The sequence below is a fragment of the Antedon bifida genome, chromosome 5, assembly GCF_963402885.1.
Source record: "Antedon bifida chromosome 5, ecAntBifi1.1, whole genome shotgun sequence".
In the NCBI taxonomy this organism is placed as follows: Eukaryota; Metazoa; Echinodermata; class Crinoidea; order Comatulida; family Antedonidae; genus Antedon; species Antedon bifida.
The window spans coordinates 17,702,633-17,715,855 of record NC_136230.1 but is presented as its reverse complement, the minus strand read 5'-3'; the positions used below and the strand labels follow the sequence as shown (position 1 = coordinate 17,715,855).

The following is a 13,223-nucleotide window of genomic DNA, read 5'->3' as shown; positions in this document are numbered from 1 at the left end:
ACACAGGTATGTGATTTACATTATTAACCAACTTATTCATTGCAATAACTATGTTGGCCTTTACAGGTAACGCATTATTTGTAATAACCTTTTCTTAAATAAAACTCACTGCCTGCAACTTACTTACAGTACTTATTCGGTTACAGTACTTTGTCATTTTACTTAATAATGCTCCCTACATTTGTAATTTTAACAGAAATACCATTGATTATCATCCTTATTATTTATTTACATGATCATCATTATTAATAAATAAGTTTGTTTTCTTGTTATAGGTATCGATTGACAGACGGTTGGCAATACTATCTGCCATATATCATTATAGTGAATGGAACGAAGTACCACGTAACATCCAACACTTACAACGAGTGGGTGGCATACCTGTATACGATATCACGCAATGCACCGATGGAGCTAGATCTCCAATCCATAAACCACTTGAATTGCAGCGATAGAAATGGCGAAAAACAACATTGCTTACAAACTGAAACAGAACAATTAAACGTTGTACATACTACGTCTTCATCATTGAGTGTAAAATGTCAAAGGTTTTCTATCGCCAAACTTCTTCGACAAGAACAATATGACATGTAAATAAATAAAATATCTATAATTAAATAGCATTTAATACATATTGTAAATGAAATATAATTATCGTTTAACAGAAAGTAATAAAAGTATTTAAATAAGTATAAGTTCTATAATAGACTACTTTATGTTGTTTAATCTAGAGTTTGAGCCTATAATTGATATTATTCTTCGAAATAATCATGAAGCGTTCAATGCATGTTAATATTCTATACCAAAAGTTGTAAAGGAAAAATAAATATAGTTACAAACCAACAAAGTTTCTTAACAGATAATGTAACCATAAATAGTTATATATCAAGTGTTCTTAATTAACCTAACGATTATCGTGAACTGCATAGGCTATCTAATATTAATGTCGAATTGGGGGTTAGCGCGAACGCAGTCCCCCGCTACCATAAATTATACACCCGAGTTCCCCACGTTTGGGGGAATCGCAAGGGTCAACCGCAGCCGTGTGTGCAATGCCGAGGCCTCATCTTGGGAGGACATTCCTTCCTGATCAAAGTCGCTCCTGTGCCAGGTAAGTATGCTTAAACGCCATACCACGTTCTTAGCTGAGATATTGGCTTGGTATTGTTGTACAAGTGTCATTCTGGTATTTATATTCAGTTACAGTGTCATAATGTAAATGGTAATATAATCTTCTGTAACTTACAGTAACTGTAGTCTATTCTCAAACATATTTTCATATCAACTAAATTTAAATGCTAGTTGTTTGTAATAGTATTGGAAGTTTTAATTTCATACCGACAAATCATTAAAGTGTCATCCGCTTTCTTTGCTTTACCGTTTCTATTGTTTTAAAATTGTTTATTGTTGCGATTGCGCCCGCGTTACTCAACGCAGCCATTGTTTCTATTGTGTTTTTCTTGTTCTTTCATTAATATCTAACCAACAAAGACATTTTTAAAATGGTGTGCCTTTGATTTCTACGGCATTCAACTATTAAAGTCAACTGAATTATCTGAAAAGCTACCATTCGACTATTATCCGAACTACGAGTAACCTAAATATGTCTTGCATGATGTTCTCCGATCTCACCGATACATTGATGATGCCTCTATCATTTCAAGAACTTGTTGTGGCGGCTCTTCTCCGTTGTCCAGATACTACCAGCGGTTCTCTAAACGTGTTGCATATTATTGATACAATTTGTCCGGAGAAGTATAACATGAGGAATGTCAGAGAATGCGTTCGTCAGATCTTCAGTGAATCACCGTATATCGAAAAGGTTGACAGACACAGGTATGTGATTTACATTATTAACCAACTTATTCATTGCAATAACTATGTTGGCCTTTACAGGTAACGCATTATTTGTAATAACCTTTTCTTAAATAAAACTCACTGCCTGCAACTTACTTACAGTACTTATTCGGTTACAGTACTTTGTCATTTTACTTAATAATGCTCCCTACATTTGTAATTTTAACAGAAATACCATTGATTATCATCCTTATTATTTATTTACATGATCATCATTATTAATAAATAAGTTTGTTTTCTTGTTATAGGTATCGATTGACAGACGGTTGGCAATACTATCTGCCATATATCATTATAGTGAATGGAACGAAGTACCACGTAACATCCAACACTTACAACGAGTGGGTGGCATACCTGTATACGATATCACGCAATGCACCGATGGAGCTAGATCTCCAATCCATAAACCACTTGAATTGCAGCGATAGAAATGGCGAAAAACAACATTGCTTACAAACTGAAACAGAACAATTAAACGGTGTACATACTACGTCTTCATCATTGAGTGTAAAATGTCAAAGGTTTTCTATCGCCAAACTTCTTCGACAAGAACAATATGACATGTAAATAAATAAAATATCTATAATTAAATAGCATTTAATACATATTGTAAATGAAATATAATTATCGTTTAACAGAAAGTAATAAAAGTATTTAAATAAGTATAAGTTCTATAATAGACTACTTTATGTTGTTTAATCTAGAGTTTGAGCCTATAATTGATATTATTCTTCGAAATAATCATGAAGCGTTCAATGCATGTTAATATTCTATACCAAAAGTTGTAAAGGAAAAATAAATATAGTTACAAACCAACAAAGTTTCTTAACAGATAATGTAACCATAAATAGTTATATATCAAGTGTTCTTAATTAACCTAACGATTATCGTGAACTGCATAGGCTATCTAATATTAATGTCGAATTGGGGGTTAGCGCGAACGCAGTCCCCCGCTACCATAAATTATACACCCGAGTTCCCCACGTTTGGGGGAATCGCAAGGGTCAACCGCAGCCGTGTGTGCAATGCCGAGGCCTCATCTTGGGAGGACATTCCTTCCTGATCAAAGTCGCTCCTGTGCCAGGTAAGTATGCTTAAACGCCATACCACGTTCTTAGCTGAGATATTGGCTTGGTATTGTTGTACAAGTGTCATTCTGGTATTTATATTCAGTTACAGTGTCATAATGTAAATGGTAATATAATCTTCTGTAACTTACAGTAACTGTAGTCTATTCTCAAACATATTTTCATATCAACTAAATTTAAATGCTAGTTGTTTGTAATAGTATTGGAAGTTTTAATTTCATACCGACAAATCATTAAAGTGTCATCCGCTTTCTTTGCTTTACCGTTTCTATTGTTTTAAAATTGTTTATTGTTGCGATTGCGCCCGCGTTACTCAACGCAGCCATTGTTTCTATTGTGTTTTTCTTGTTCTTTCATTAATATCTAACCAACAAAGACATTTTTAAAATGGTGTGCCTTTGATTTCTACGGCATTCAACTATTAAAGTCAACTGAATTATCTGAAAAGCTACCATTCGACTATTATCCGAACTACGAGTAACCTAAATATGTCTTGCATGATGTTCTCCGATCTCACCGATACATTGATGATGCCTCTATCATTTCAAGAACTTGTTGTGGCGGCTCTTCTCCGTTGTCCAGATACTACCAGCGGTTCTCTAAACGTGCTGCATATTATTGATACAATTTGTCCGGAGAAGTATAACATGAGGAATGTCAGAGAATGCGTTCGTCAGATCTTCAGTGAATCTCCGTATATCGAAAAGGTTGACAGACACAGGTATGTGATTTACATTATTAAACCAACTTATTCATTGCAATAACTATGTTGGCCTTTACAGGTAACGCATTATTTGTAATAACCTTTTCTTAAATAAAACTCACTGCCTGCAACTTACTTACAGTACTTATTCGGTTACAGTACTTTGTCATTTTACTTAATAATGCTCCCTACATTTGTAATTTTAACAGAAATACCATTGATTATCATCCTTATTATTTATTTACATGATCATCATTATTAATAAATAAGTTTGTTTTCTTGTTATAGGTATCGATTGACAGACGGTTGGCAATACTATCTGCCATATATCATTATAGTGAATGGAACGAAGTACCACGTAACATCCAACACTTACAACGAGTGGGTGGCATACCTGTATACGATATCACGCAATGCACCGATGGAGCTAGATCTCCAATCCATAAACCACTTGAATTGCAGCGATAGAAATGGCGAAAAACAACATTGCTTACAAACTGAAACAGAACAATTAAACGGTGTACATACTACGTCTTCATCATTGAGTGTAAAATGTCAAAGGTTTTCTATCGCCAAACTTCTTCGACAAGAACAATATGACATGTAAATAAATAAAATATCTATAATTAAATACCATTTAATACATATTGTAAATGAAATATAATTATCGTTTAACAGAAAGTACTAAAAGTATTTAAATAAGTATAAGTTCTATAATAGACTACTTTATGTTGTTTAATCTAGAGTTTGAGCCTATAATTGATATTATTCTTCGAAATAATCATGAAGCGTTCAATGCATGTTAATATTCTATACCAAAAGTTGTAAAGGAAAAATAAATATAGTTACAAACCAACAAAGTTTCTTAACAGATAATGTAACCATAAATAGTTATATATCAAGTGTTCTTAATTAACCTAACGATTATCGTGAACTGCATAGGCTATCTAATATTAATGTCGAATTGGGGGTTAGCGCGAACGCAGTCCCCCGCTACCATAAATTATACACCCGAGTTCCCCACGTTTGGGGGAATCGCAAGGGTCAACCGCAGCCGTGTGTGCAATGCCGAGGCCTCATCTTGGGAGGACATTCCTTCCTGATCAAAGTCGCTCCTGTGCCAGGTAAGTATGCTTAAACGCCATACCACGTTCTTAGCTGAGATATTGGCTTGGTATTGTTGTACAAGTGTCATTCTGGTATTTATATTCAGTTACAGTGTCATAATGTAAATGGTAATATAATCTTCTGTAACTTACAGTAACTGTAGTCTATTCTCAAACATATTTTCATATCAACTAAATTTAAATGCTAGTTGTTTGTAATAGTATTGGAAGTTTTAATTTCATACCGACAAATCATTAAAGTGTCATCCGCTTTCTTTGCTTTACCGTTTCTATTGTTTTAAAATTGTTTATTGTTGCGATTGCGCCCGCGTTACTCAACGCAGCCATTGTTTCTATTGTGTTTTTCTTGTTCTTTCATTAATATCTAACCAACAAAGACATTTTTAAAATGGTGTGCCTTTGATTTCTACGGCATTCAACTATTAAAGTCAACTGAATTATCTGAAAAGCTACCATTCGACTATTATCCGAACTACGAGTAACCTAAATATGTCTTGCATGATGTTCTCCGATCTCACCGATACATTGATGATGCCTCTATCATTTCAAGAACTTGTTGTGGCGGCTCTTCTCCGTTGTCCAGATACTACCAGCGGTTCTCTAAACGTGCTGCATATTATTGATACAATTTGTCCGGAGAAGTATAACATGAGGAATGTCAGAGAATGCGTTCGTCAGATCTTCAGTGAATCTCCGTATATCGAAAAGGTTGACAGACACAGGTATGTGATTTACATTATTAAACCAACTTATTCATTGCAATAACTATGTTGGCCTTTACAGGTAACGCATTATTTGTAATAACCTTTTCTTAAATAAAACTCACTGCCTGCAACTTACTTACAGTACTTATTCGGTTACAGTACTTTGTCATTTTACTTAATAATGCTCCCTACATTTGTAATTTTAACAGAAATACCACTGATTATCATCCTTATTATTTATTTACATGATCATCATTATTAATAAATAAGTTTGTTTTCTTGTTATAGGTATCGATTGACAGACGGTTGGCAATACTATCTGCCATATATCATTATAGTGAATGGAACGAAGTACCACGTAACATCCAACACTTACAACGAGTGGGTGGCATACCTGTATACGATATCACGCAATGCACCGATGGAGCTAGATCTCCAATCCATAAACCACTTGAATTGCAGCGATAGAAATGGCGAAAAACAACATTGCTTACAAACTGAAACAGAACAATTAAACGTTGTACATACTACGTCTTCATCATTGAGTGTAAAATGTCAAAGGTTTTCTATCGCCAAACTTCTTCGACAAGAACAATATGACATGTAAATAAATAAAATATCTATAATTAAATAGCATTTAATACATATTGTAAATGAAATATAATTATCGTTTAACAGAAAGTAATAAAAGTATTTAAATAAGTATAAGTTCTATAATAGACTACTTTATGTTGTTTAATCTAGAGTTTGAGCCTATAATTGATATTATTCTTCGAAATAATCATGAAGCGTTCAATGCATGTTAATATTCTATACCAAAAGTTGTAAAGGAAAAATAAATATAGTTACAAACCAACAAAGTTTCTTAACAGATAATGTAACCATAAATAGTTATATATCAAGTGTTCTTAATTAACCTAACGATTATCGTGAACTGCATAGGCTATCTAATATTAATGTCGAATTGGGGGTTAGCGCGAACGCAGTCCCCCGCTACCATAAATTATACACCCGAGTTCCCCACGTTTGGGGGAATCGCAAGGGTCAACCGCAGCCGTGTGTGCAATGCCGAGGCCTCATCTTGGGAGGACATTCCTTCCTGATCAAAGTCGCTCCTGTGCCAGGTAAGTATGCTTAAACGCCATACCACGTTCTTAGCTGAGATATTGGCTTGGTATTGTTGTACAAGTGTCATTCTGGTATTTATATTCAGTTACAGTGTCATAATGTAAATGGTAATATAATCTTCTGTAACTTACAGTAACTGTAGTCTATTCTCAAACATATTTTCATATCAACTAAATTTAAATGCTAGTTGTTTGTAATAGTATTGGAAGTTTTAATTTCATACCGACAAATCATTAAAGTGTCATCCGCTTTCTTTGCTTTACCGTTTCTATTGTTTTAAAATTGTTTATTGTTGCGATTGCGCCCGCGTTACTCAACGCAGCCATTGTTTCTATTGTGTTTTTCTTGTTCTTTCATTAATATCTAACCAACAAAGACATTTTTAAAATGGTGTGCCTTTGATTTCTACGGCATTCAACTATTAAAGTCAACTGAATTATCTGAAAAGCTACCATTCGACTATTATCCGAACTACGAGTAACCTAAATATGTCTTGCATGATGTTCTCCGATCTCACCGATACATTGATGATGCCTCTATCATTTCAAGAACTTGTTGTGGCGGCTCTTCTCCGTTGTCCAGATACTACCAGCGGTTCTCTAAACGTGTTGCATATTATTGATACAATTTGTCCGGAGAAGTATAAACATGAGGAATGTCAGAGAATGCGTTCGTCAGATCTTCAGTGAATCACCGTATATCGAAAAGGTTGACAGACACAGGTATGTGATTTACATTATTAACCAACTTATTCATTGCAATAACTATGTTGGCCTTTACAGGTAACGCATTATTTGTAATAACCTTTTCTTAAATAAAACTCACTGCCTGCAACTTACTTACAGTACTTATTCGGTTACAGTACTTTGTCATTTTACTTAATAATGCTCCCTACATTTGTAATTTTAACAGAAATACCATTGATTATCATCCTTATTATTTATTTACATGATCATCATTATTAATAAATAAGTTTGTTTTCTTGTTATAGGTATCGATTGACAGACGGTTGGCAATACTATCTGCCATATATCATTATAGTGAATGGAACGAAGTACCACGTAACATCCAACACTTACAACGAGTGGGTGGCATACCTGTATACGATATCACGCAATGCACCGATGGAGCTAGATCTCCAATCCATAAACCACTTGAATGCACTGCATAGGCTATCTAATATTAATGTCGAATTGGGGGTTAGCGCGAACGCAGTCCCCCGCTACCATAAATTATACACCCGAGTTCCCCACGTTTGGGGGAATCGCAAGGGTCAACCGCAGCCGTGTGTGCAATGCCGAGGCCTCATCTTGGGAGGACATTCCTTCCTGATCAAAGTCGCTCCTGTGCCAGGTAAGTATGCTTAAACGCCATACCACGTTCTTAGCTGAGATATTGGCTTGGTATTGTTGTACAAGTGTCATTCTGGTATTTATATTCAGTTACAGTGTCATAATGTAAATGGTAATATAATCTTCTGTAACTTACAGTAACTGTAGTCTATTCTCAAACATATTTTCATATCAACTAAATTTAAATGCTAGTTGTTTGTAATAGTATTGGAAGTTTTAATTTCATACCGACAAATCATTAAAGTGTCATCCGCTTTCTTTGCTTTACCGTTTCTATTGTTTTAAAATTGTTTATTGTTGCGATTGCGCCCGCGTTACTCAACGCAGCCATTGTTTCTATTGTGTTTTTCTTGTTCTTTCATTAATATCTAACCAACAAAGACATTTTTAAAATGGTGTGCCTTTGATTTCTACGGCATTCAACTATTAAAGTCAACTGAATTATCTGAAAAGCTACCATTCGACTATTATCCGAACTACGAGTAACCTAAATATGTCTTGCATGATGTTCTCCGATCTCACCGATACATTGATGATGCCTCTATCATTTCAAGAACTTGTTGTGGCGGCTCTTCTCCGTTGTCCAGATACTACCAGCGGTTCTCTAAACGTGCTGCATATTATTGATACAATTTGTCCGGAGAAGTATAACATGAGGAATGTCAGAGAATGCGTTCGTCAGATCTTCAGTGAATCTCCGTATATCGAAAAGGTTGACAGACACAGGTATGTGATTTACATTATTAAACCAACTTATTCATTGCAATAACTATGTTGGCCTTTACAGGTAACGCATTATTTGTAATAACCTTTTCTTAAATAAAACTCACTGCCTGCAACTTACTTACAGTACTTATTCGGTTACAGTACTTTGTCATTTTACTTAATAATGCTCCCTACATTTGTAATTTTAACAGAAATACCATTGATTATCATCCTTATTATTTATTTACATGATCATCATTATTAATAAATAAGTTTGTTTTCTTGTTATAGGTATCGATTGACAGACGGTTGGCAATACTATCTGCCATATATCATTATAGTGAATGGAACGAAGTACCACGTAACATCCAACACTTACAACGAGTGGGTGGCATACCTGTATACGATATCACGCAATGCACCGATGGAGCTAGATCTCCAATCCATAAACCACTTGAATTGCAGCGATAGAAATGGCGAAAAACAACATTGCTTACAAACTGAAACAGAACAATTAAACGGTGTACATACTACGTCTTCATCATTGAGTGTAAAATGTCAAAGGTTTTCTATCGCCAAACTTCTTCGACAAGAACAATATGACATGTAAATAAATAAAATATCTATAATTAAATACCATTTAATACATATTGTAAATGAAATATAATTATCGTTTAACAGAAAGTACTAAAAGTATTTAAATAAGTATAAGTTCTATAATAGACTACTTTATGTTGTTTAATCTAGAGTTTGAGCCTATAATTGATATTATTCTTCGAAATAATCATGAAGCGTTCAATGCATGTTAATATTCTATACCAAAAGTTGTAAAGGAAAAATAAATATAGTTACAAACCAACAAAGTTTCTTAACAGATAATGTAACCATAAATAGTTATATATCAAGTGTTCTTAATTAACCTAACGATTATCGTGAACTGCATAGGCTATCTAATATTAATGTCGAATTGGGGGTTAGCGCGAACGCAGTCCCCCGCTACCATAAATTATACACCCGAGTTCCCCACGTTTGGGGGAATCGCAAGGGTCAACCGCAGCCGTGTGTGCAATGCCGAGGCCTCATCTTGGGAGGACATTCCTTCCTGATCAAAGTCGCTCCTGTGCCAGGTAAGTATGCTTAAACGCCATACCACGTTCTTAGCTGAGATATTGGCTTGGTATTGTTGTACAAGTGTCATTCTGGTATTTATATTCAGTTACAGTGTCATAATGTAAATGGTAATATAATCTTCTGTAACTTACAGTAACTGTAGTCTATTCTCAAACATATTTTCATATCAACTAAATTTAAATGCTAGTTGTTTGTAATAGTATTGGAAGTTTTAATTTCATACCGACAAATCATTAAAGTGTCATCCGCTTTCTTTGCTTTACCGTTTCTATTGTTTTAAAATTGTTTATTGTTGCGATTGCGCCCGCGTTACTCAACGCAGCCATTGTTTCTATTGTGTTTTTCTTGTTCTTTCATTAATATCTAACCAACAAAGACATTTTTAAAATGGTGTGCCTTTGATTTCTACGGCATTCAACTATTAAAGTCAACTGAATTATCTGAAAAGCTACCATTCGACTATTATCCGAACTACGAGTAACCTAAATATGTCTTGCATGATGTTCTCCGATCTCACCGATACATTGATGATGCCTCTATCATTTCAAGAACTTGTTGTGGCGGCTCTTCTCCGTTGTCCAGATACTACCAGCGGTTCTCTAAACGTGCTGCATATTATTGATACAATTTGTCCGGAGAAGTATAACATGAGGAATGTCAGAGAATGCGTTCGTCAGATCTTCAGTGAATCTCCGTATATCGAAAAGGTTGACAGACACAGGTATGTGATTTACATTATTAAACCAACTTATTCATTGCAATAACTATGTTGGCCTTTACAGGTAACGCATTATTTGTAATAACCTTTTCTTAAATAAAACTCACTGCCTGCAACTTACTTACAGTACTTATTCGGTTACAGTACTTTGTCATTTTACTTAATAATGCTCCCTACATTTGTAATTTTAACAGAAATACCACTGATTATCATCCTTATTATTTATTTACATGATCATCATTATTAATAAATAAGTTTGTTTTCTTGTTATAGGTATCGATTGACAGACGGTTGGCAATACTATCTGCCATATATCATTATAGTGAATGGAACGAAGTACCACGTAACATCCAACACTTACAACGAGTGGGTGGCATACCTGTATACGATATCACGCAATGCACCGATGGAGCTAGATCTCCAATCCATAAACCACTTGAATTGCAGCGATAGAAATGGCGAAAAACAACATTGCTTACAAACTGAAACAGAACAATTAAACGTTGTACATACTACGTCTTCATCATTGAGTGTAAAATGTCAAAGGTTTTCTATCGCCAAACTTCTTCGACAAGAACAATATGACATGTAAATAAATAAAATATCTATAATTAAATAGCATTTAATACATATTGTAAATGAAATATAATTATCGTTTAACAGAAAGTAATAAAAGTATTTAAATAAGTATAAGTTCTATAATAGACTACTTTATGTTGTTTAATCTAGAGTTTGAGCCTATAATTGATATTATTCTTCGAAATAATCATGAAGCGTTCAATGCATGTTAATATTCTATACCAAAAGTTGTAAAGGAAAAATAAATATAGTTACAAACCAACAAAGTTTCTTAACAGATAATGTAACCATAAATAGTTATATATCAAGTGTTCTTAATTAACCTAACGATTATCGTGAACTGCATAGGCTATCTAATATTAATGTCGAATTGGGGGTTAGCGCGAACGCAGTCCCCCGCTACCATAAATTATACACCCGAGTTCCCCACGTTTGGGGGAATCGCAAGGGTCAACCGCAGCCGTGTGTGCAATGCCGAGGCCTCATCTTGGGAGGACATTCCTTCCTGATCAAAGTCGCTCCTGTGCCAGGTAAGTATGCTTAAACGCCATACCACGTTCTTAGCTGAGATATTGGCTTGGTATTGTTGTACAAGTGTCATTCTGGTATTTATATTCAGTTACAGTGTCATAATGTAAATGGTAATATAATCTTCTGTAACTTACAGTAACTGTAGTCTATTCTCAAACATATTTTCATATCAACTAAATTTAAATGCTAGTTGTTTGTAATAGTATTGGAAGTTTTAATTTCATACCGACAAATCATTAAAGTGTCATCCGCTTTCTTTGCTTTACCGTTTCTATTGTTTTAAAATTGTTTATTGTTGCGATTGCGCCCGCGTTACTCAACGCAGCCATTGTTTCTATTGTGTTTTTCTTGTTCTTTCATTAATATCTAACCAACAAAGACATTTTTAAAATGGTGTGCCTTTGATTTCTACGGCATTCAACTATTAAAGTCAACTGAATTATCTGAAAAGCTACCATTCGACTATTATCCGAACTACGAGTAACCTAAATATGTCTTGCATGATGTTCTCCGATCTCACCGATACATTGATGATGCCTCTATCATTTCAAGAACTTGTTGTGGCGGCTCTTCTCCGTTGTCCAGATACTACCAGCGGTTCTCTAAACGTGTTGCATATTATTGATACAATTTGTCCGGAGAAGTATAAACATGAGGAATGTCAGAGAATGCGTTCGTCAGATCTTCAGTGAATCACCGTATATCGAAAAGGTTGACAGACACAGGTATGTGATTTACATTATTAACCAACTTATTCATTGCAATAACTATGTTGGCCTTTACAGGTAACGCATTATTTGTAATAACCTTTTCTTAAATAAAACTCACTGCCTGCAACTTACTTACAGTACTTATTCGGTTACAGTACTTTGTCATTTTACTTAATAATGCTCCCTACATTTGTAATTTTAACAGAAATACCATTGATTATCATCCTTATTATTTATTTACATGATCATCATTATTAATAAATAAGTTTGTTTTCTTGTTATAGGTATCGATTGACAGACGGTTGGCAATACTATCTGCCATATATCATTATAGTGAATGGAACGAAGTACCACGTAACATCCAACACTTACAACGAGTGGGTGGCATACCTGTATACGATATCACGCAATGCACCGATGGAGCTAGATCTCCAATCCATAAACCACTTGAATGCACTGCATAGGCTATCTAATATTAATGTCGAATTGGGGGTTAGCGCGAACGCAGTCCCCCGCTACCATAAATTATACACCCGAGTTCCCCACGTTTGGGGGAATCGCAAGGGTCAACCGCAGCCGTGTGTGCAATGCCGAGGCCTCATCTTGGGAGGACATTCCTTCCTGATCAAAGTCGCTCCTGTGCCAGGTAAGTATGCTTAAACGCCATACCACGTTCTTAGCTGAGATATTGGCTTGGTATTGTTGTACAAGTGTCATTCTGGTATTTATATTCAGTTACAGTGTCATAATGTAAATGGTAATATAATCTTCTGTAACTTACAGTAACTGTAGTCTATTCTCAAACATATTTTCATATCAACTAAATTTAAATGCTAGTTGTTTGTAATAGTATTGGAAGTTTTAATTTCATACCGACAAATCATTAAAGT

At 34.8% G+C, this 13,223-nt stretch overlaps 8 non-coding genes across 8 annotated transcripts; all 8 read right to left on the bottom strand.

Annotated features, from left to right (window-relative positions):
* Nucleotides 1-952: 952 nt before the first annotated feature.
* On the bottom strand, nucleotides 953-1,119 carry LOC144843910 (U1 spliceosomal RNA). Its single transcript, XR_013612346.1, has one exon. It is a non-coding gene; the product is annotated as a U1 spliceosomal RNA (small nuclear RNA).
* Nucleotides 1,120-2,782: 1,663 nt separating this feature from the next.
* On the bottom strand, nucleotides 2,783-2,949 carry LOC144843909 (U1 spliceosomal RNA). The gene has a single exon (XR_013612345.1). It is a non-coding gene; the product is annotated as a U1 spliceosomal RNA (small nuclear RNA).
* Nucleotides 2,950-4,613: 1,664 nt separating this feature from the next.
* LOC144843908 (U1 spliceosomal RNA) lies at nucleotides 4,614-4,780 on the bottom strand. Its single transcript, XR_013612344.1, has one exon. It is a non-coding gene; the product is annotated as a U1 spliceosomal RNA (small nuclear RNA).
* A 1,664-nt stretch (nucleotides 4,781-6,444) lies between these two features.
* LOC144843907 (U1 spliceosomal RNA) lies at nucleotides 6,445-6,611 on the bottom strand. Its single transcript, XR_013612343.1, has one exon. It is a non-coding gene; the product is annotated as a U1 spliceosomal RNA (small nuclear RNA).
* A 1,190-nt stretch (nucleotides 6,612-7,801) lies between these two features.
* LOC144843906 (U1 spliceosomal RNA) lies at nucleotides 7,802-7,968 on the bottom strand. The gene has a single exon (XR_013612342.1). It is a non-coding gene; the product is annotated as a U1 spliceosomal RNA (small nuclear RNA).
* Nucleotides 7,969-9,632: 1,664 nt separating this feature from the next.
* On the bottom strand, nucleotides 9,633-9,799 carry LOC144843905 (U1 spliceosomal RNA). The gene has a single exon (XR_013612341.1). It is a non-coding gene; the product is annotated as a U1 spliceosomal RNA (small nuclear RNA).
* Nucleotides 9,800-11,463: 1,664 nt separating this feature from the next.
* On the bottom strand, nucleotides 11,464-11,630 carry LOC144843904 (U1 spliceosomal RNA). Its single transcript, XR_013612340.1, has one exon. It is a non-coding gene; the product is annotated as a U1 spliceosomal RNA (small nuclear RNA).
* A 1,190-nt stretch (nucleotides 11,631-12,820) lies between these two features.
* Nucleotides 12,821-12,987, bottom strand: LOC144843902 (U1 spliceosomal RNA). The gene has a single exon (XR_013612339.1). It is a non-coding gene; the product is annotated as a U1 spliceosomal RNA (small nuclear RNA).
* Nucleotides 12,988-13,223: the final 236 nt, after the last annotated feature.